Source organism: Polyergus mexicanus, unplaced genomic scaffold (assembly GCF_030449975.1).
Source record: "Polyergus mexicanus isolate NDT 795.1 unplaced genomic scaffold, iyPolMexi1.0 SCAF_5, whole genome shotgun sequence".
Taxonomy (NCBI): Eukaryota; Metazoa; Arthropoda; class Insecta; order Hymenoptera; family Formicidae; genus Polyergus; species Polyergus mexicanus.
Genome location: NW_027223325.1, coordinates 8118480 through 8143839, shown reverse-complemented (window position 1 = coordinate 8143839; position 25360 = coordinate 8118480). Strand labels below are relative to the sequence as shown.

The following is a 25360-nucleotide window of genomic DNA, read 5'->3' as shown; positions in this document are numbered from 1 at the left end:
TCCCGATTTCTCCCACGCTCCCACGAAACGTGAGAAACGGCTGGTTGGATTAATTCCGAAACTAGTCCGAAACTAACACTCTCGTCTGTACACGCGGGGCATCCTGTACGACCAGGCCGCGCGCGCGGGGGTCCTTTTATGCAAAAATCCCGGCTATTCGAAGGAAGGGTTGGCCGCCACGTGAAAGCGAGAGTCTGCGAGAAAAATCCGTATATACGGTGATCCGTACGGGATCCCTCCCTCGCGTGAAACGCATCTCCGACGCAGCCAGGAACGAGACGCTTCCTCATTACGGGTCTCTGAGAGAATCTTAAAAAAAAATTTACACGTAACACCGTATTGAGGCGTGTCGTCATTTGAAAATTTAAAAAAGCTTAAGATTGGATATATACAATATATATATTTATTCCTAATTAATTTAATTTTAATTGAAAGATTTATATATTTGTGAAAAAAAAAAAATAAAAAAGAATCTCTTCTTCTCTCTTGTATTTATATTATCTCTGTTTTAAAATTTAACTTGTGGAATACGAAAAATAATAGATTCTCTTCTCGTCGTGTATTAAATTTATTTCAATGATTTAAAAAAAGAAAAAAAAATTCGGCGCGAATCACCCGGTATGTGAACCACTCCAGCCTCCGCGTTTAATCGATGCTTCTCGACTGCGACATCTGTCGACTTTGCGCTTCTTCCCGATATCGCGCGCGTTCAACCCTTTCGGCGTCTATTTCACGAAATTCGCATAAAACCGCTCTTTCAAAGGGCGGCCAGCTGCCCTACGGGATTTGCCTGTTGTACCCATTCTGGTAAAACCTGTGGAGGAAAAAGGGGAAAATTGGCCGTTAAATGAAAGCGGGGGAGAGGAGCGTGTGTGATCCGGGCGAGCCGGATGCATGCGAAACGGATTGCGTTCTCGGTCTGTCATTGTCACATCACGCGGGATAAGACACGCAACGCGCGCCAGATGCAATTTGGGCACAATGCTCGAACTGCGACAATGATATGCCGACTATGGGCATATCGGCTGCGTCACGACGATTATTATCGAACGACGCGATTTCGTCAGGGCACCACCACCGATTGGGGCTACTCATCGGTTTATACATCCTCCTTGTCCACGCGCACGTGACGATCGAAAGAATATCCATACGTCAATGTCTGTCTGTCACGTAACCGCACGTACATGCGCTCGCGGCACGTCTCGTCGCCGAGATAAATACGTAGTATTAAATGCCTGGCTCTCTCTCTCTCTCTCTCTCTCTCTCTCGGGGTCTACGTATATACACGCTAGTGAGGAATGAGCTACGCAGAAGGCGAACTGATAGGGACTATAAAATAACAGCGATGCCTTTGGATAGGTAAGGCGTGATGCTAGTAGCTGTCGCTGAAGCAGAGCTGAGTAAGACATTCTACGACGCTTGAGACTTCCTGTTGTCGGAAGCGACTGTTGAAAATATATCGTAGCGTCTCATTATGAGAAATTTGGAAATAAGTGAAAAGCGAAAATCGACGCGATTACTTTACGTCGTTTTGCCAGATCCATTTCTATTCGTTTTTAATTGATGACACGCGCGCTTTGTGAGAGAGATTTTTCAAGCGTCGTAGGAGTCATAAATTGATGTGTCATGTGATTTATACACACAATAACAAATACGTACATGATCATAAAATTGCGTACGATATCTGAGTTATATTGCACTGCATAATTAGACAAATTAGCAAAACAACGAATAATAATAAAAAAAAAAAAGAGGTAGTTGTTTCGAATAAGGGCTTTTCTGAATTTTGAGAAATATGATCGGATCTCTTGGTAAAACTCTTTGTTGTGACCCCAACAATATGATAATCACCCCCAACCCCCCAAAAAAACGAAAAACCCCCAAAATTACTTAAAATTAGGTAATTATGTACTATATGGTAAAGTCCACTCCACAATCAAACTAAATTTTAGTTTTAAATCAGAAATAGAATTAGGTTAGGTTATATCTTCTGGAAGTGGAGCCCCCCCGTAAGGGGGGGCGGAACCCATCGTGTTCACGCATATACTTTATAAAGCAAAGCGAGGTCCATCCTACAATTATTGTGTGAATGGAAAAGTGTATGCGTGGATACAGTGGGTTCTGCCCCCTCCACCTCCCCCCCCCCGCCCCGACGGGGGGGAGGCTCCACTTCCGGAAAATATAACCTAATCCGAACCAAATTTTAGTTTTAAATCAAAAATAGGTTTGGATTAAGTTTTATCTTCAGGAAGAGGCGCCCCCCGTAGAGGGGGGTGGGCGGAACCCACTGTGTTCACGCATATACTTTACAAAGCCAAGCGAGGTCCACCCTACAATTGTTGTGTGCATGGAAAAGTGTATGCGTGGGCACAGTGGGTTCTGCCCCCTCCCCCGCCCCCGACGGGGGGGGGGAGGAGGCTCCACTTCCGGAAGATATAACCTAACCCGAACCAAATTTTAGTTTTAAATCAAAAATAGATTTGGATTAGGTTTTATCTTCCGGAAGTGGCGCTCCCCGTAGAGGGGCGGGAGGGGGGGGGCGGAACCCGCCGTGTCCACGCATATATTTTACAAAGCAAAGCGAGGTCCATCCCACGATTGTTGTGTGAATGAGAAAGTGTACGCGTGGATGCAGTGGGTTCCGGTCGCCTCCCCCTACGGGGGCTCTACTTCCAAAAAATATAACCTAACCTAAACCTATGTTCTGATTTAAAACTAAAATTTAGTCTGGTTGTGGAGTGGACTTTATAATACATAATTATCTAATTTTCGGTAAGTTTGGGGGTTGGGGGCGATGGAGGTCGCGGGCTCCCCCGACTGATTATCATTGTTGGGGTTACAACAAAGAGTTTTACCGAGAGATCCGATCATATTTCACAAAATTCAGAAAAGGCCTTATTCGAAACAATTATGAAAAAAGAGAAAAACCGATTAAGAAACTATTATAATTAAATGTCATAATTCATTTTACGCGAACGAACGCGTAATTCTATTGGACGCAAGCTTCTAAGAAACGGAATTCTGTAAGGGATTAACAATGATAGAATGCAACGGGACAGTAAAACGATAACTCGTTGGATATGATGGAGCGAAACTACGCGCATCAAATTATGCGCGTAGCGTAGAAATTTATCGAAGCAAATCGATTCAGCGAAACGCATCGCTGATGCCTCGCCTACAAAGTGCATCGCATATTTGATTTCTGATAAACGGCCAGTTTTTTCCATATTTTCCGCAGAAAAAAAAAGGGATGAAATAAAAACGCATGAGATTCGAATAAAATTGCGGGCGATACTACTTTATTTATTTACTAATAACTCAGTACGCACGCTACATTCTTATTCCGCGGTGTTTTTGAAATTCGCATTACGGAATAAACACTGAATGGATGTTCGATATCGGGTGTGTAAAATACCGCGAAAATTCCGGCCGAAAAATAAAGGACGGAATTAACAGATACAATGGAACATGGAAAGGTATGCGAGAACGCGTTGCGAACTCGAGACAGGCTCGGATCCGACATGCAATATGTCGGGGGGCATTTTCGAAAAATCAAAGATGTGCACATCGCATTTTTAAAATACATACGTTAAAATGAAAAATTCGAATAAGGGAGATTTTATTCTAAAAAGTACGAAATTAAACTATTGTTTCGATCTAATTTATTTTTAACTGAAAAATTCCTTGCAACAATTTATATATCCTCGTTTAAAAATTAATTAAATTAACATGGCGTTTTTATCACAATAAATAAGGATACAAAGATATATAACAATTTATCTTCACGTTATTATATCTTTTCATATTTATTCTAATTACCAATATTACATATATTACATTTATATAATATATAATATGTAATATATTACATATATGCTACGTATATCTAATTACATATATAATTCGTAATTAAAAATAACATCCGTAAATATAGAGGATAATTTCAAATAAACACCCGCGATTTTTTCGATGTAAACAACAATAATGGTCTTTCATTTAATTGACTATTTTTACTTTCATTCTCTCTTCTGGATCGTCTCGAGAGGAGAAAAGGCCCGACCGAAAGATCGCGATAGAGGTACCGGGAATTTTTCCCCGACGTCGCGCCGGAGAAACGACGCACTTCCGCGTTCATGGAAACTGAGCACCTGTTGTGGAGATGCTCATCTTTACATATATACATGTATTTATATATATATATATATATATATATATATATATATATATATATATTATATACCTTCGCGTTCCGCTTTTATGGCACGCGGGCACATACCTGGCGTAAGAGTCGTAGGTAGGTAGGTAGGTAACGGTAGATGTTTCCACCTATACTAAAAGGAGATTCGAAGTGAAAGGAGTCGGGAACGCGCCGTGAATCCAGTGCTTCTCAATTCGAGATAGATATTCGAAAGCGCGAAATTCGATGGCAGGCATATTGGCGTTTGACGTGTCGATTAAATACGCTATTTTTCTTACGCGCGATTTAAAATTATTTTTCTCTAGATGAGTGAAAAACGTGTGTAACGTGATCGTTATAAAGATTAATGTGAACGAAACGAAGGTTTATCATTAAAAGGTAATTTCGAAACAGCTGCCAATTATGAATTCTATTTATAATTATGTAAAATATATACTTTCAATATTATAAAATTGTACCGAAAGCAAACACAAAAATATACAAATTCCCGTATATATTTTGCTCGTTTTTCCTGAAAATATCTGGCATTATTTTTATTCCCGTAAACGCGAGATATAATTATCACGAGCATTACAAATTACAGAAATCTCCTAATTTACATAAAATTTTTCCTATATCTCGAAAATCGTTTGGTTTCGAAAAATAATACTAAATTCGGAGAGTTTACTTTTTTTTGTGTCGCTCGTGGGGGTATCATTTATCGTCATTTGGACAATCTTTTTTTCATGAAACTTCCTCGAGGATCTCAGGAACGAAGAAATTGTTGGGTATTACGTTATTACGCATTTATAATCATACACGGTTATATAAAACGGTCTTTCGAACTTTGCACTTTTGCTTCGTACTTGATTACCGATATAAAATTAAGCCACGAGAGTTCAGATTCTCTCGAAGTCGCAAAGTCGATTTTTAAATGGGATCAAATTTTCATTATTCGTATTCCCCTTAAATTCTTATCCGCTCATGACTCGAGATTATTAACGGCAACGAATTTCAGACACCGCTCTTAACTCGGTCTTCAGTACATGCGATCCAGAGAAAACACGTCAAACGCCTGGGACACTCTGTACATATATATATATAGCATAAGGCACACGGACATCTACATATAAGCGCCACCTTGCACGTCATGTATATGCATGTACACGCATTACGTAAACGCACTTGAGCGATGTGACTACGCATAAGGGTGGCTTTATAAAAAATTCCATAAAGATCGATGGCGCCGTTACCATGGATATTGCGATCGCCATACGTATAAATGCGCTTGCAAGTACATTTATTATGGCGTCTGTGTCGCATAACGATCAATTCGAACCAAGCCTAATGCATCATGCGAACGCGCATCTTGCCGATCCTCGTCGACTCATGCTGTCATCGTTCGAGAGAGAGAGAGAGAGAGAGTGTGTGTGTGTGTGTTCCTTAATATTATTAAATAAAATAAAATTAAACAGAAAAATTGAATTACAAAACGGATAATACATATAATAATTATCAATACAATCGAATAATAAATACTTATGAGTTGTAAATAACGTTAAAAAAAAAAATCCATATATAATTTTTTTTTCTTTTTTTTTTTCTTAAATAGCGGTAATGAATTATTGCTCTTTCGTTTAAACGTAATATCATGTCTTTACCGCTGATGCTACTTCCGTTTCGAACCTTCCTCAAATAATTGGTTAGAGAACTCACGTGAGATTCATTAAGCAACGACGTAATCGGTGGTTCATGTCGAAGATGAGCCGTCTCGTCATTGATTATTCCTTCCCCGGAGAATCTACTTGACTATTATTAGGTGTACAACTTTGCTTCCGCTGTTTTTTTTTTCCGAAATTCAAGGCTTTATTGTAAAAAACTCGTTAGGCGTTTCGAAATTGCTTGTTGAGTCGCTCCCAATGATCGTGCCAATTCTTTTTGACTTTGACTCGAGTCTTCATTAAGTAATGCCTCCAATTCTGCATCATCGAAAACCTTCTCTCTTCCACCGCTATGCCGCGCTTCGACGTGAAAATCACCGTTCTTGAAGCGTTGAAACCACTCACGACACGTTCTTTCGCTAATAGCGGCTTCGCCATAAGTATTTGAGAGCATTCGATGAGCCTCAGCCGCAGATTTCTTCATATTGAAGCAGAAAATTAAAATCTCCCGCAAATGACGAGAATTTGGCTCGTAAACTGACATTTTCAATCGAGAATAACTTTATGATGCGGACACAAATCGACTAATGTTTCTATGGGGTTATGTTGACAGATGCCCAAGTTTATCGCATGACGTCTATGATCTATTTATTTCGACCACTACTTACCGCTAGAGCCATCTATAGGAAAACGGCGGAAGCAAAGTTGTACACCTAATACTTGAATGGCACGCAATGCACTTGTCGCCTTATCTGGATTGTACGACTGTAATTTTGACGGAGACGACGTGCTACTCGCGAGTTTTCGAAAATAAAAAAGAAAAATTGAAAAAATGAAAATTTTAAAAGATACATTTGTACCATTCGCTTTTATTCATATAAATCGTATTTAATTTATGCAGCCTTTTGTAAACGGGATTGAAAGTTTAAGAGAAAGATTTCCATGAAATCGTAGAGCTGATAGAGACCATTGGAAGCAAGAAAATTTCGCAAAAAAAGAAAATATTCGCATAATCATTGTCGCTGAGATAATAGATCTTCGACGCGATTGATTATGTAACAATCCGAGGCAGGGGCACGATACGACTGCTCAATACAAACTGTTAACCTTCTGGCATGTCTTTCTTTTTTTGTACCTCGCATATATCGTCGTCGTATCGGATAGCGACGTCTCGACGCGTATATTATTAAGAAATAGGATTTAATTTCTCACGTAATGATGAAATATTTGACTTGAATGCAATAAAAGATACATCGGAGTCTCTGAATACAAAAATATGCAAAAAAAAAAAAAATGCTTGCATATTTATTAATTTAATCATAAATGTATAGATTACGCGAATATTCAATGATGTAATGCAAGACGGTGAATTTTAAATGAAGACCAGCACGCGTGAGAGATTCATAATTTATATGAATGATCCATTTTATATACTATAGATGTTACTTGACATTTAATTTCGAGACTTGGACATACGAAAAGCATATGAAATATTCATTTTTCAGATGCCTTGATATCTAAATACGTAAGTTGCAAGGTTATTTTAATTTCACTTTACGATAATAAAGATTGATATTTATTGGCATGACGTTTACATTATTGCTTTGTTCCCCTTTTAATAACTTTGTATTTTTTTTTTTTTTTTTTTTTTTTTAATTGTCATCAGCGCTAATCGTGTAATTTATTATACCAAAGGGATTTTTCCCGTTTCTATTAAATAAATGAATAAATATTTAGAAATATTATCAATTATTGTATTTGATAATCTAAATTTCGTTCAACTCTTCGAGAATACTCTCTTCTCCGTTTTTTTTTTCCCTCTTTTTTTATGCAACATCAATGCATCTCGCGCACTGCCGGAAGATTAAAAATCGTTTTTTTCCCGCTGCTTTTTATCTCGCGCGTCGTCGCTAGACAACGAGTTGATCGATCGATCGATTGTGCGATCGAATGGGTGACGAGCGAGCGAGCGAACGATTGCGTAACTTACACTTGCGTTACAAAAGCCGCAATCTCGGTAACGACCTTTGCGCGCGACAGCGACGGCCTCACCACACACGTGTGCCTTCCCAAGGAATCCGAGCAGCCTGGCGTGAAAACCTACGCGTTGCACGCACCTAGGCACGCACCTATGCTGCTATACGATACGCACCTCGTATCTATCTACGCGTACGCAAGTACGTGCGATCGGAAAATTTATCGCGTGAACAAGAACAGCTCTCGTGCGGGCGCGAGTGAAAGAGCGAGAGCGTACCCAGGACCGGTTACGTCAATCAGCCGCCGTTAACCTTTCGATTCCCACAAGCCCCGGGGACTTATCCCAATACATTTACACCGTATTCCCTAGCTGTATTTAGAGATTTTTGAATAAACATCTTTTTCAGGTTTACATTGAACTCTGAGTCATTATAATTAAGATCCCATTAGAGGGAGAAAGAAAGAGAGAAATTTTATTTTTGATGCATAATCAATAAAATTAAGAAAAAAAAAATTATTGAATTCTGAATAAATTCCGTTTAAAAAACTGTGAGAAATCTGTAAAATTAAATTTGGAGAATGTATTTCAGAGATTTTGAAATAAAAATCATTTCGTTCAGGCTTACATTAAACTTTGAATTTTGAATCATTATATAATTAAATTTCATAATCGGTTAACTGAATAAAAAAAAATTGAAATTTTGAATAAAATCCGCTTAAGAAACTGTCTGCAACATGTAAAATTAAATTTGAAGAATGTATTTCAGACATCTTGGAATAAAAATCATTTCTTTCAGGCTTAAATTAAACTTTGAATTTTGAGTCATTATATAATTAAAATTCATAATCGGTTAACTGAATAAAAAAAATTGAAATTTTGAATAAAATCCGCTTAAGAAACTGTCTGCAATATGTAAAATTAAATTTGGAAAATATATTTCAGAGATTTTGAAATAAAAATCATTTCGTTCAGGCTTACATTAAACTTTGAATTTTGAATCATTATATAATTAAAATTCATAATCGGTTAACTGAATAAAAAAAATTGAAATTTTGAATAAAATCCGCTTAAGAAACTGTCTGCAATATGTAAAATTAAATTTGGAGAATGTATTTCAGAGATTTTGGAATAAAAATCATTTCTTTCAGGCTTACATTAAACTTTGAATTTTGAATCATTATATAATTAAAATTCTTCACTAGAGAAAAAAAGAGGTAAAGAAATTTTGTATATTATTCATAACTGATTAACTGAATAAAAAAACTAATTGAAATTTTGCATAAAATCCGCTTAAGAAACTGTCTGCAATATGTAGAATTAAATTTGGATTTCAGACATTTTGGAATTAAAACCATCTTTTTCAGCCTTACATTAAACTTTGAATTTTGAATCATTATATAATTAAAATTCATAATCGGTTAACTGAATAAAAAAAATTGAAATTTTGAATAAAATCCGCTTAAGAAACTGTCTGCAATATGTAAAATTAAATTTGGAGAATGTATTTCAGAGATTTTGGAATAAAAATCATTTCTTTCAGGCTTACATTAAACTTTGAATTTTGAATCATTATATAATTAAAATTCTTCACTAGAGAAAAAAAGAGGTAAAGAAATTTTGTATATTATTCATAACTGATTAACTGAATAAAAAAACTAATTGAAATTTTGCATAAAATCCGCTTAAGAAACTGTCTGCAATATGTAGAATTAAATTTGGATTTCAGACATTTTGGAATTAAAACCATCTTTTTCAGCCTTACATTAAACTTTGAATTTTGAATCATTATATAATTAAAATTCATAATCGGTTAACTGAATAAAAAACAATTGAAATTTTGAATAAAATCCGCTTAAGAAACTGTCTGCAATATGTAAAATTAAATTTGGAGAATATATTTCAGAGATTTTGAAATAAAAATCATTTCTTTCAGGCTTACATTAAACTTTGAATTTTGAATCATTATATAATTAAAATTCTTCACTAGAGAAAGAAAGAGGTAAAGAAATTTTGTATATTATTCATAACTGATTAACTGAATAAAAAAACTAATTGAAATTTTGCATAAAATCCGCTTAAGAAACTGTCTGCAATATGTAGAATTAAATTTGGATTTCAGACATTTTGGAATTAAAACCATCTTTTTCAGCCTTACATTAAACTTTGAATTTTGAATCATTATATAATTAAAATTCATAATCGGTTAACTGAATAAAAAACAATTGAAATTTCGAATAAAATCCGCTTAAGAAACTGTCTGCAATATATAAAATTAAATTTGGAGAATATATTTCAGAGATTTTGAAATAAAAATCATTTCGTTCAGGCTTACATTAAACTTTGAATTTTGAATCATTATATAATTAAAATTCTTCACTAGAGAAAGAAAGAGGTAAAGAAATTTTGTATATTATTCATAATTGATTAACTGAATAAAAAAACTAATTGAAATTTTGAACAAAAACCGCTTAAAAACTGTCTGCAATAATAAAATCTGTAAAATTTAATTATGGATATGAAAATTAAAATTCGTTGAAGGACAGATGGAATTTAAAAAAGTTGTTTGCATGTCGTATTTTAATCATTTCACGTATATTTTCTTCTGTGTATGGGTAATCATTTTAAAAGAATATTTTTATATTTTTATTATACTTCACACTACTTATCATAAGTGAAGAAAAAAAAATTACACCCACACACATACACCACGCACAAAGAAATAATCGTATATCTATTAGACACTTTCCTATTTAATTAAATTTTTATAAAATCCACATCTTTATAAATACCTTCGATGCAGTCGATATTCAAATAATCGTAATTCCGGTGCAGTTTTCGAAAAATTGAAATGTCATTTTTGTGATTGGTAAACTCAACTATTTAGCGTGTTCCCGTGATTTCGTTGAATCGAATGAGTATTAAAATTGAAAATAAGATCACAAATCTCACTTTACTGTGATAATCCAATATTACAATAATCAATACTGATAAAACAATAAGAATAAATAAGGACAAAACGACTATCATCTTATAATTTCGGCCCAAGACAAGTAATATTCTTTCGACTTGGCATTAAAGCCGTCAACAATATCATTCTGCGACTTGGATCTCTAAAGAGCCGATATTAATTCTGCTATCTGAATACGAAAGAGTGAAGATATGCATCTCTAAAGTATGATATGCCGGAACTTCTCATGTTTAATTTATTACTGAAAAAAAATTATTATCTGGACATATTTCTCTGGGGGGGAAAAAAAAATCGATTTAATTTTCGATACCGAATATCATCACACGCATCAAACATATATCTCTTACTAAATTATTCTTTATTTCTCTCTCTCTCTCTCTCTCCGTTTTATTTTTCAAAATAAAATTATCATAAGCGATATTTTTCTTCGAAAACGTTCCCTTTTCTCTCTAATTACTCAGCTCGCCGATCGCGAGAGCAAAATCTCGCCATCTTTACCATCTAACAAAAGTACGCTGACGCGGCGAATGAGCCGCGGCTTTAATTTCGCGCTAGCATTCGCACGCGCTGAATGCACGCGCGAAAACGCGTGCATCTAGCCTAACCCGGCGCTTAATTAAACTGGTAAACAGCCGCGACTCCGGACTGGGCTCTCTTCTCCCGCGAGCGCAGCGAGCTTTCGAGCATTCCCTCGACGTCGCCTCAAGGCCGCGTCATTCTCGCGACGTAGAACGAATAAATGTCGGGAGAACTCCGTCCTCCTCCTCTCCACCCCCCCCCCCCCCCACAGTACGCTATCTGCAATTTTATCGGGCCGAAGCAAAGAGAGACACGCCGGCCAGACCACGTCGTGGATCTGCAGGCAAGAGAGCGAGAGGAGAGACGGTTATTTTCGCCTCCTCTCTCTCTCTCTCTCTCTCTCTCTCTCTCTCTCTCTGTCAATGTAATCGTGCAAGGTCTTGAACCTGGCAAGATCACCACTGTTTACGTACGTAAGAGGTCACGGGAAAAGCTGATTCCGACTCGTCGAGGAGAGAAAGCAAAGCCGAAGTTTTCGATCGCGGTTTCGTTGAATTCTCGTTCGGTTCGCGTGAATTTTCGACTGCGAGATTGAATTAGCGGGAATTAACGGGTATCACTTAGATGAGTCAATTAGGGAATTAATTTCAGCTTAAGCTCGCCGATTCGAGAGATCCAGACTCCTTTAAAAATCTCCTCCCCGTATTTAGAAAGATTTACAAAAAGACAGAATGTAATATTTTTTGTGAAAATTATTTGAAATCCTCAAGAGCGCTAATTATTATCTTGGAAAATCATTGTGTGTTTATCTAGAATTCAAAAAGGGATTACTAAATACCCGTATTCATAGTCCGTCCTTGAGGAATAAGGATTCCTTGTTCCTCGTTCCACGTTTCATAAATTTTCCTTGACCGAACAAGGAATCTTACTTGACTCCCTTATCTCAAGGAAGGTCACGAGCTTCCTTGAGGAGTGATGCGACCTTTTTAGCAGACGATACGCAGGATATAACCAAATATAACCTCTAAAAGTTAGTTTCGTTACATTTGTGGTTTTGTGGTTATTTGTTGTCGCGCTCTCAAACTGAAAGTGTATAAAGGAAAAAGGGATAATGGACAATGAATTTTTAAATGATTCTGACGATGGATTTGAAGACGAAAATCCAGAGAATCGGATTCTGTGGCGGATTCCGAAAAGATACATTCGCGATTGGGAAAATCCCGTGGAATTTTTTGAAGATACGAAAAAGTTTTCATATGTATTATATGAAATTAGTTGCAGGCAGCATAAAACGGTGCTGCCGCCAGTCGGTCACTAAAAATCCCTAAAATATTCCTTCCTTCTGAAAGGGAGACTCGAGGTCCATCTATGAAACAAGGTGGCCTTGCAGATTCAAGGAATCCTTCATGGAGGCTTCCTCCGTCCTTAAAATAAGGAAGGACTATGAATACGGGTAAAAAGTTGAATTAAAAACAAAACAAAGCAATAAAGATTTCAGTAGATTGTCAATTTTTATTTCAGTCAATTTATCTACATTTTTCTATTCTCGGGCTAAGCAGCTTCTCTCTCTCTCTCTCTTCAGATCTCTTCTTGTGCTATTAATACACTTTTAAAGTTCCAAAAAGACTAATAATAGATCTTACACTAGAACAATGCACGTTAAAATCTCGTTAAAACGCATGATGCGTTTTAAATACAACACTTTCGCAGAAATCATTCCAGCTTTATAATCGATTTATCTCGATCTTGGACCGACAATATGTACACGATTGCGATTACGAGTCCGTTTGTACTTCTGGACGAACGTCCAAATCCGACGATGACGGTCGAAAATGATCCGAAATAAGCTGAATCTCTTACTCTGTGCGTTGGGTATTATTTTGATATATTCCTTCCTGGTATTTTAAAAAAATTTATTTCACGACACTTGTTAACATTTATCATGGTACGACAATAGAAGTAGCGAAGAAATAATGACTTAAATAGTACTCATTCAAATTTCTTCTGCTTTCCCCGGATACCGATTAATTTGATTGTAACAATAATTTGACAGGATTTTTAATGCGTTATACGAATAATTTTTCATGATTAAAAATGGCAGAAAAGTACAACTTTCTAAATTTCATCAAAATAAAGATTTGACTAACGAAAATAACTCGTAAAATTCGAATTATTTCTAAAAATCATGAAAATTTCATCGAATGCTGACTCGATGAAAGATCCATCTCAAATCTATCGAAGAGTGCGCGAGGATGTCATTAAAAATTATCGCGATAGAGACAGATATATTATGTAAAACTACGGTAGGCTGTGAATCTTGAATCTTATCGAGCTCATTAATCTAGCAGGATTATAGGAAGGGGACGGCATTCCTCCTCAAAATAGAACAGGTGCTACTACTCATCACCTTGTCTTCGCAAAAAAAAAAAAAAAAAAAAAAAACCGGATCACCGGCTGATACAGGACAAAGAGAGATCTACTTCACGCTCGCGTCACGTGTGCGCTGTGCAGTCGCGCGAGTCACGACAACGCGCGGGAAGAGGTGAGAAGGAGAGACGGAACGGGTCAGACGACGACGACGGTAGGTGATTAGGTTGGATGTCTGCCTCGTGTCGCGAATGTAAACGCCAAGTCGTCATATTAGAAGGTGTCGGTGAAGCCGCCGCGCGTGTAGCAAGCGGTTTCACCGACCAAGATATGTAGTAGCCATAGCGCGAGGAGGGGAGCGGGGGTTGGGGGAGGGGGGGGGGGGGGGTGAAGAGGGTAGGGGAGCGGGATGGAGGGCGGAGGATGCTCGAGGAAGAAGAGGTTCAATGACGTCACCGGCAACCTTGAGCACCGACCTCGGACAACGAGTCGTCCGATTTATCTAATATGCACGCGGTGGAGCGAGGAAGCGCGCTTTCCTCCTCGCGCGTGCGCGCGTGCGAGCGAACGTGCACAATGAAAATTCGTTAAAAAGGATATATTCGCGACAATTCTCGTCTCACCCCGAATTCACTGTTGAATGTGGAGATTTTCGAAATTAGCGACCTTGATCGGTCGCTAAGGCAAAATCGATTAATATTGATTAATCAGTTTCCGTCTCCTTTGAGAATTTTTTTTTTTATATATTATAATTATATTCGTGAAACATGGAGGCTCTAATTAAAATTGATCAATTATTTCAAGGCAGCACATTATGAATTAATTATGGTAACTTTGGATCTAGAAATTTGTCTTTCCCCGGATTCATATTAAATATGCAAATTTTCGAAATTAACGGTCTTGATTAACTGCTGAGTCAAAATCGACTGAATTAATATTGATTATGATTAATCAGTTTCTATCTTTCTTGAGAATTTTTTTTTTTTTTAAACATGGAGGCTCTAATTAAAATTGATCAATTATTTCAAGGCAGCACATTATGAATTAATTATGGTAACTTTGGATCCAGAAATTTGTCTTTCCCCGGATTCATATTAAATATGCAAATTTTCGAAATTAACGATCTCGATTAACTGCTGAGTCGAAATCGACTGAATTAATATTGATTATGATTAATCAGCTTCTGTCTTTCTTGAGAATTTTTTTTTATATATTATAATTATTCGTGAAACATGGAGGCTCTAATTAAAATTGATCAATTATTTCAAGGCAGCACATTATGAATTAATTATGGTAACTTTGGATCTAGAAATTTGTCTTTCCCCGGATTCATATTAAATATGCAAATTTTCGAAATTAACGATCTCGATTAACTGCTGAGTCGAAATCGACTGAATTAATATTGATTATGATTAATCAGCTTCTGTCTTTCTGGAGAATTTTTTTTTATATATTATAATTATTCGTGAAACATGGAGGCTCTAATTAAAATTGATCAATTATTTCAAGGCAACACATTATGAATTAATTATGGTAACTTTGGATCTAGAAATTTGTCTTTCCCCGGATTCATATTAAATATGCAAATTTTCGAAATTAACGATCTTGATTAACTGCTGAGTCGAAATCGACTGAATTAATATTGATTATGATTAATCAGTTTCAGTCTTTCTTGAGAATTTTTTTTTTATATATTATAATTATTCGTGAAGCATGGAGGCTCTAATTAAAATTGATCAATTATTTCAAGGCAACACATTATGAATTAATTATGGTAACTTTGGATCTAGAAATTTGTCTTTCCCCGGATTCATATTAAATATGCAAATTTTCGAAATTAACGGTCTTGATTAACTGCTGAGTCAAAATCGACTGAATTAATATTGATTATGATTAATCAGTTTCAGTCTTTCTTGAGAATTTTTTTTTTATATATTATAATTATTCGTGAAGCATGGAGGCTCTAATTAAAATTGATCAATTATTTCAAGGCAACACATTATGAATTAATTATGGTAACTTTGGATCTAGAAATTTGTCTTTCCCCGGATTCATATTAAATATGCAAATTTTCGAAATTAACGATCTTGATTAACTGCTGAGTCGAAATCGACTGAATTAATATTGATTATGATTAATCAGTTTCTATCTTTCTTGAGAATTTTTTTTTTTTTTTTGAAACATGGAGGCTCTAATTAAAATTGATCAATTATTTCAAGGCAGCACATTATGAATTAATTATGGTAACTTTGGATCTAGAAATTTGTCTTTCCCCGGATTCATATTAAATATGCAAATTTTCGAAATTAACGGTCTTGATTAACTGCTGAGTCAAAATCGACTGAATTAATATTGATTATGATTAATCAGTTTCTATCTTTCTTGAGAATTTTTTTTTTTTTTAAACATGGAGGCTCTAATTAAAATTGATCAATTATTTCAAGGCAGCACATTATGAATTAATTATGGTAACTTTGGATCTAGAAATTTGTCTTTCCCCGGATTCATATTAAATATGCAAATTTTCGAAATTAACGGTCTTGATTAACTGCTGAGTCGAAATCGACTGAATTAATATTGATTATGATTAATCAGCTTCTGTCTTTCTGGAGAATTTTTTTTTATATATATTATAATTATTCGTGAAACATGGAGGCTCTAATCAATTATTTCAAAGCAACTATGAATCAACTATGGTAACTTTGAATCTAGAAATTTAGATTTGTTTTCCTCAGCTCTAAATTTTTTTGCGACTTCGTAAAATCGTCAAGGTTGCGAGAGAATGACGGGCCTCGTCGTAAAACGTATCTCGATCCAATTCCAGACGATCCATCCGATAAGGCGGTTAACTCGGCGTATTTTTGGTAATGCAAATCGCCGATCGCAGGCTAACGTTACGCGCCGTATCCCAAGTTAGCCTTGCCATCCCAAATTAATGCCCTGACCAATCTTATTACAGAATGTCCGCGATATTATCGAGTAAGTCCCCTTTGAAAAGACTCGCTCTGTTCATTCTATAAGCCAATTATGTTTCTCGAATACAATTATAACGCGAGACTCTCGAAATAGTGCTATTAGAGATGATACAATCCTCGCTGATTCGATTAATTAATTAAAATACGAAATCGACACCGTTGATAGAATTTGAAGAAAAGAAATCCGAATAATGCGTATATCGTGTTTCGAGTTCGATGAAATGATGACATGTGTTTTCATTTATGTTAAATTGGACTGTGGACAGAAATAAAGTCGATCGTATAAAGAATTATATTGATTTCCGACGTCTGTGTTACTTCTAGTCGGGAACGATGGCATTTGGGAATGTAATTTTGGAGCCCTGATAGTCTGACGTGTCATAAATATAGTTCGGGCGATGAAAATTTTAACAGTCCGATTAGTGCCTCTGGATAAGGTGATCCAAATCTAATCATAATGTTGGAAAATGAGCCGAAATAAACTGGAACTTATTCGCCGTCATTTTGACGGATACTATTCTTATATTTCTTATTTCGGAAAATTAATGCATGAAAATTTTCACGTCTCAGAATAAAATTAAAGGTAAGAGAAGTCTGATTTATAAAATAAATTTTTTTACTATTTCAAAAATATTGTACAATATATTTATACAATTTTATTTTAACGAATTATTTCTCGATAATAAATTTCCCGATAGCCTCCTCCAAGTATGGATACGTTCATTCTCATCTCACCATGAGACTAATAATAGACGGAGATGATATTAAGAACGTATCGTTTCAATGATCGCAATATTATTGCATACTAAATAATCGTACGTTTAATTATAATTTGAAAAAGAAATTGCAAAAAAGATTAAGACGTTTCTCGCAATAGGACGAAATTCAATCGACATATGCGTAACTATATCACTCGACTTTCGCCCGCACGCCATCTCTCTCACCATCGTCATTGTACGAAATAATTGCAGAATAACTGTTGAATGCAAAAATCACAAAGCGCTTCATCGCACCGACCAGAAAAAAAAGAAAAAAAAAAATTCTTCGCACGTACGTTGTGGATCTCGCCGACGCGTGGCGTGTCCGCGCACAAAACGCCTTCGTCAAAAAAAGAGCTTATTTACCGCGTCTCTTTACCCGTCTCTTTCTCTCGCAGACGGCGATGAATGCCGTCTGGAACGTCCGTACCCCTCACCTTCGCGAATCCGAAGGTTGACGTAGATCATGCTCCCAGACATAATCGCGATTATGCGCCGGCGGCGATGGCAGCCGGCACGTGATACTCGGCTGACACCAAATCTCACTTTCGGCATCCACGCGATTCGGCTCGATTAACATTTTACGTAATTAGGAAAAAAAAAAAAAAACTGAACATTTTAAATTACCTGAGACGAGTAAATTATCATTGCTGTTACGTATAAGCTTCTTTCATTTATTAAAACGATTTCAGTTGGATTCTACTCACACTAATATCATCTTTTGATAGGGGATCGCCAATTTACAATTTTGATTTTCGATCTGTGAGATTTTTGAAAATTTCCATTTCACGAGAAATTTTATATATTACAAGCTACATCTGAGATTCGACTAAAGAAAGACAGGGAGGGGAGGAAGAAAACAATATCCAAACATCCTCCCTTGCAATTATAAATTACTCATCGATAAGGATCGATAATTTTACGGACAGATCGTAATTAAATAACGTTGGCGAAGTCTCCCGTATAAAAATTAACCGTCTCATTGATCGCAAAACGTCGGATAATGGCCGGATCGATAGCTCCGAGGATCCCTAGATGCATAGATTAGGAACGAAAGATTCCAACATATATATATATATGTATGTATAGGTATCCGGGGGCTCCCGCGGGGGGACTCTGATATAAAACTAATTCGGCCGAGGGGCAGCGCGGGGCTTTAATTACGCGGCATGAATATGCAAGAGAAGGGAGACCGTAAATTCGTTACATTGTGCGAAAATATCGGCGCGGATAATTACGGTCGGTTTGAAGAGAGGGGGCCCGACACGCGAAGAAAAAGTCGATCACCGGGCGCGTACATCGATAAAAAAAAAAAAAAAAGAAGAAGAAGAAGAAAGAAAGGGAAGAGACAAAAAGGAAAAAGCGTCCCAGTTTTTTTTTTTTTTTTTTTTTTTTTTAAACGAGTCGCGTACACGCGCCGATACGCGCCGAGTTCTCGCGCTCGCGAGTTCTGCGATCTCCGGGGAAATTAACGCATCTAGAAATCAAGGTACCCATTTTGCGCGTGCATATAATGACCTTCCTTTTTTACCCGGCCTCGCTCGCGGAGAATAGACTCGATAAATATCGCGACAATGATCGCGAAAGATACGCCCGTTAATATCGCGCTCGTGTCTGTGAATTATTATAATTAAAGCCATCGAACGTATCGCTGACCGTTTTTCCAATATATATTTATTTTCGATAAATTTATATCGCGACGATATATACAAAATATCCTCATCGTCAATCTCAAAGTCGATCGATTAATTTTATATACGCCCCGAATTAAGAGATAATGTTACTAAAAATCATTCAATATTTCATAAATATTGTTCAAATAAATATTTCGCGCTGAAATAAATTAATGGAAAAAGGGAGAGATAAAAGTAGAGTATCGGCTGAAAATTTCTCATATATCTGTAAATTGCCTTTTAACTGACTAATAAAGTATTTAAATATGATGAATTTCTCAAAGATGATTAAGATGGAAATATATGTGTGAGAAAACATTCATTTTTAGAACAAAGATCGTATCTTAAAAGATCATGGAAAGTATTTTCACATCTCGAATATATTTATTTATTACTGATATATTGTCAGAGAGATATTAAAATATCGCAGAAAAATGATATATAAAATATATATACTGGGTGGCCCATTTTAATCCATCCAGTCGAATATCTCAAAAACCAAGCCCGGAAGAGAAAAATGTTTCAGACAAAAGTTGTTTGGTTTCGAGGGGGCCATAAGATGGTACCATTGGTTTGACCTTGAAGAGTCATTTGAAGGTCATGTGAAGGTCACCTCAATTTTTTTGGACGGCACCCCCTATTTTTTATCACATATTCTTGTAACTGATCTCGAGAGCTTTCCAAAACACTATAACAAAGTATTTTTTCATTAAGTACTTTTTGAGTTATTTTATATTTTAATCTGACATATATTGATATAAAAAATTAAATATCTCGTAAAATATTTAGTTTTTGATAATCTTACCGTAATACTTCTATGTACAGAATAATGAGACAAATCAATTAGTATAAAAAAAAATTGTTTTTAAGAAAATTATTTACAATGTATTTTTTTAAACAATGATTTTTTTTTTTTTTTTTTTTTTGGTACTGATTAATTTGTCTCATTATTTTGTACATAAAAGTATTACGGTAAGATTATCGAAAACTGAATATTTTACGAAATATTGTATTTTATTTTTTATATCAAAATATGTCAGATTAAAATATAAAATAACTCAAAAAGTACTTATTAAAAAAATACTTTATTATAGAGTTTTGGAAAGCTCTCGATGTCAGCTACAAGAATACTAAATAAAAAATGGGGGTTTCCATTTAAGATTTTAAAGTTGACCTTCACATGACCTTTGAATGATTTTCCAAGGTCAAATCATTGTCACCATCTTATGGCCCCCTCGAAACCAAACAACTTTTGTCTGAAACATTTTTCTCTTCCGGGCTTGGTTTTTGAGATATTCGACTGGATGGATTGAAACGGGCCACCCAGTATATATATAAATTAGGTTTGTGTAACTTTGGAAAATGGAGAAAAATATTTTTTGATAATCTTTTACAAAGATACCGACATGAAAGACAATATTGTTGTAATATTGATGTAAAAATGTTCGAAAGAGTTTTTTTTTTTTTTTTACAATTTGATATGCTTCAAAAGCTCACTTCTCGATTCCTTACACTAATTCTCATCCTTCGATACACTAACGCTATATTAATTTCTTCGTTATTAACGTATCCGTTTTCTTTATCGCCCTCGTGTAAGATGCATCATCGGAGATAACGTTGACGCAGCTCAAGTGAATCAAAGTGCAAGTTTATTCACGCAGACCGGTAACCCTTGGAAGTGAAGGTACACACGTTACAGCACATTACATCAAGCTTTGCCGCTACACGTCACGCAAAGAAGAACAATAATGCCTTTTAAGAAGCTATGACGATAATCGAGAGTTGTATATATTTAATTTATATAATAATAAAATTGCAACGCACATCGTTAATATTTGTATTTTTAATTCCAAGATAATAATATTCTTCTGCCTATAACGTGCAATAATATAAGAAGTGATCGTTCTCTCTCATAATATTCGTCATCTTCTTTTCATCTTTATAATACTCTTTCTTCTTGCGTATATAATTTTAATGTCCAACAATATAATTCAGAATGTAAAGCTTCATATATCTTGCAACTCATTATTTTTATCTTTTGACTCGTCACCTGTAATTCTCAAACTTTCTCTCTCTCTCTCTCTCTCTCTCTCAATTCTCAACTCCCAACTCTCAATCCTCATTGCATTAGATTGGCCCTCCGCCACTCTCAGCTACTATCGAAATTATGAAATGAAGGTTCTATCCCGGTGACATGACACGATGAAAAAAAAAAAAATAAAAAAAAACCAATTCTTCGTCTCGTTGGTTATTTCTAACCTTATCTTGAGACCGCGTCGCTTCTCACAGCGGAACGCAAAACCGTGTAAAAGAGGGGAAAAAAGCGCGCGCCTCCGCGTTTATGCAACATTTATATCCTTTAACAATACATCGCCGGACGACACGTCATATATCTCGAAAGAGAACATACACAGCGTCGCGTTTCGAGCCAGACGGAATATTAACAAGCCGCGGTCTCGCTGGCCGACCGGACTCCTCATTCACATTCCATCTTTGAGAATTCGAGGATAACGGGTGGGTATTAAAAAGTCGCGAAGGCGTCAAATGGGATTTTTTTTCTTTTTCTTTTTTTTCCTTTTTCCGCAAACGGGAAAACTTCTCAGAGCTGCATCGGCAGCGGAGCGAAGCTCATTTGAGCTAAACCTCAAATGACGACGGCATCGACGAGTTTAGCATAAAATAACGCGCGATAAATATCAATTTTTACGCGACACCTTTGTATCTAATTATTGTACAAATGTACTCGCTGCGTCAAAGAGCATTTTAATTCGGAATGCAGCTCGGATGCAAATGCGTGCCGATTGAAACGTGACCTCGTGGCGAAATTGGTCTTAACTACTACTCGTCATCCTCGCGATTCAGATCGTGTGAATGAAAAAAAAAAGAAAGAAAAAAAAGTTAGATCGAGGACGTCGTTGGCTATCGGAAATTTCGCGGGACTATAATTTCTTAATAACTTTGCTTCCGCCGTTTTCCTATAGATGGCCTTAGCGGTAAGTAGTGGTCGAAATAAATAGATCATAGACGTCATGCAATAAACTTGGGCACCTGTCAACATAACCCCATAGAAACATTAGTCGATTTGTGTCCGCATCATAAAGTTATTCTCGATTGAAAATGTCAGTTTACGAGCCAAATTCTCGTCATTCGCGGGAGGTTTTAATTTTCTGCTTCAATATGAAGAAATCTGCGGCTGAGGCTCATCGAATGCTCTCAAATACTTATAGTGAAGCCGATATTAGTGAAAGAACGTGTCGCGAGTGGTTTCAACGCTTCAAGAACGGTGATTTTCGCGTCGAAGCGCGGCATAGCGGTGGAAGAGAGAAGGTTTTCGAAGATGCAGAATTGGTGGCATTACTTAATGAGGACTCGAGTCAGAGTCAAAAAGAATTGGCACGATCATTGGGAGTGACTCAACAAGCAATTTCAAAACGAATCATAAATGTATAACCAGTTTTTTACAATAAAGCCTCGAATTTCGAAAAAGAAACGGCGGAAGCAAAGTTGTACACCTAATATTAACCATTTTTCCTTTTTTTTTTTTTGTTATAGACAAAAAAGTTGGACTTAAAAAAAAAACGAAACTTTTTTCAGCGCGCCGCTATTTTTTCGTTTTGGAAAATTTTGAAAAAAAATTCTCAAATAGCTATTAATATGTTTAATAAAAGAAGCTTGTATTTTTTTATTTATAATACATACACACCGAGGAAGCCACTTAAAATTTGGCTCCGCAGATATTCTCATAATTCAAGAGAAGAATTTCTTTTTATTCAGGTAGTTAATAATATCGTAGTTAATATCGTAAAAAGATCAAAAATTGTTGTCAAGTCATCGCTTTGCAAAAAAAAAAAAAAAAAAAAAAAGTTCATTTTTTCGAGGTTTCAAACGGGTATGGTTCTTCCATTCTTTAACAGACGATGATCTAAGAATCCGGGATCCAAGTATTTTAAAGATTCGATTATCTAAATATCCAAGAGCTTGAGCACGTTCTAAAAGTCAATTTATCTCAGAGAGAATCCAACATTTTTAAGTATTCGATAATGTGGGAGAATTTCGACTGGCGGAGACTTAAAAATTCAAAGATCCAATAATCTCTGAAAATTTTCGCGTATTCAAGTATCCGAGCGACGTAAGAGACGAGCGCGGTCTCGAGACGAAACGGCGTGTCGTTGGTGAGGCCACAACTGCGGTATTGAATAACTAATAAAGCTACCAATTCGCATTTGCAACTCGCATAATGCACGTGAATGCCGATACGATCGCGATCGCATGAGATTCGCAATTTATTGAAATATATGCGTTGACTCGCACATGGCGAGCAACGTGGCCGAGGTTTCCACGGGAGAACAAATAATCCTTTGTCATAAGATGCAATTAATTATCGTTATTAACATAAGACTCTCGTATATGTCGACATTTAAATAATGCTGTCGTATTCGAGGTTGCTCCGTGCTCCTTAAGAAACTCTACCGAGTGTCTCAGACTGAACGAATGAATAGAAACGTTCTCTGCGAACGGAATATAAAAGGACGTGAATATACGAAGACTTTGAAATCTCTAAGGCTCCATCCTTGAATCTGAAAATATGAGAAAATTTAAGAATTTTGAGATTCAAAAATTTACGAATTTGAAAATATCCCACTAGCTACGAGATTTTATAAAAATATGACATTTCAAAAATTATGTAGGTAGCTGAAAATTTTAGCATCTAAAAATTCAGGCATTTGCCCGAAAACGTCAAGTTTCTCTTCCCAGAATTTGAGTGCTTCGAAAAAAATTTCGCTTTTCCGGATAATCACGAAGTTTGAGAATTTAAAAAAATTGAGGACCGCAGAGACTAATAAATCTCTTTTGTAATCTAGCTTAAGATTCGTCTGTGAAATATACGCGTTTAACATTCGAATGGTCGGTATCGTCAGCTACGTCTCTAACCACCGCCGTGCGTCTTATACGATAAGCGAATGCGTAAAAGCGTCCTCGAAATTCTGCAGACGCAACGTTAATAAAAGTACGCATGCATGCAAATGAGACGCGCGGGAAAATTCCCATGACCTTTGACGCCGTAAGTCGTTGTTGTTCTTTTCTTTTTTTTTTCAAATTATTTTTCAGTTTTTTCTCACGAATGACGTTCGTTAGGATCAATAAATTTATCGAATCCAAGTTACATACTTTTCGATATTTTCCGCAAAGTAAAAACTCTCCGGCCCCCGTCAATGCTTCGAGCCGCTCCTCTAATTGGGGAAAAAAAAAAAAAAAAAAAAAAAAAAATCCGATCAATTCCCTTATATATGTACAACTTGTAATAAAACGATTTGTCAAAATATTTACAATTTGAACGTAAAAATTTCATTTCGCGAAAACTTGCAATAAACAATCATCCCCTCTCGACGTTTTCATCACGGCAAGATATTTGCACACGCTCCGAATATTGCTCCAAGAATATCCGTTTTACATGGAAAAATAAAAACGCGGGAAGCCCCCGTATGTATGTATGTTCAATTACCGTATGGCAAATTGAACCAATGACGTAAACAATGCGGGACTCGCGGTAACACCGCGTATGTTTACTCGATTAAAACACGCGTGTAATGGCGCCGTTCGTGTCTAACGAGATTCTCATAAAATCCATCCGGGATATCAACAAAACGGAGAACCACTGCGACGCAGCCTCCGGATTGCACCCACGGCGGTGACGTCAACCTCTCCTGCGTTGCGTTGCTCGCGAGAGCGTCGTATCGTTGCACTTGCGGCGCGATTGCACGCTCCCCCGCCCCTGGATATACGGGGGCGAGCGAATGCGTAACCTAACCTAACCTCGTCACGTCAATCGTCGCGAGAAAGAAAACCAATCTTATTATACGTTAAACGTGATCGATTATTCGAGATACCGGAGAGGTGTGATTAGGAGAAAATACTATATTATTAAATAGATATTAGATGGAGATTATATCGGAGAGGAACGGGGGAAATAAAAATTAAGAGATATTAATTATTATTATTATAATTATTATTATTATTATTATTATTATTATTATTATTAAGATACTTTTTGATATGATATTTAGAATAATTAAATGGATTGGAAAAAGATAACGTTTCTTCTTTATATCGTTATTAAACTGCGTGAGAAAAATCTGTTGTTTTTCTACGAATATGATAAAATGCCTGGTAATATGCAAGGAAATTTATATTACAATGTTTTCCGTGCTGCGTGAACATTGTTTATGTACTGCGAAATAGGTTTTTTTTTTCTCCCATTTCGTAAGGAAATGTAAGCAAATAAA

At 36.2% G+C, this 25360-nt stretch overlaps 1 protein-coding gene across 2 annotated transcripts in view; it reads right to left on the bottom strand.

The window, feature by feature from the left end:
* Positions 1-25360, bottom strand: part of Foxo (forkhead box, sub-group O) — a 144145-nt gene that overhangs the window by 60551 nt on the left and 58234 nt on the right. The gene's annotated exons all lie outside the window — the stretch shown is intronic.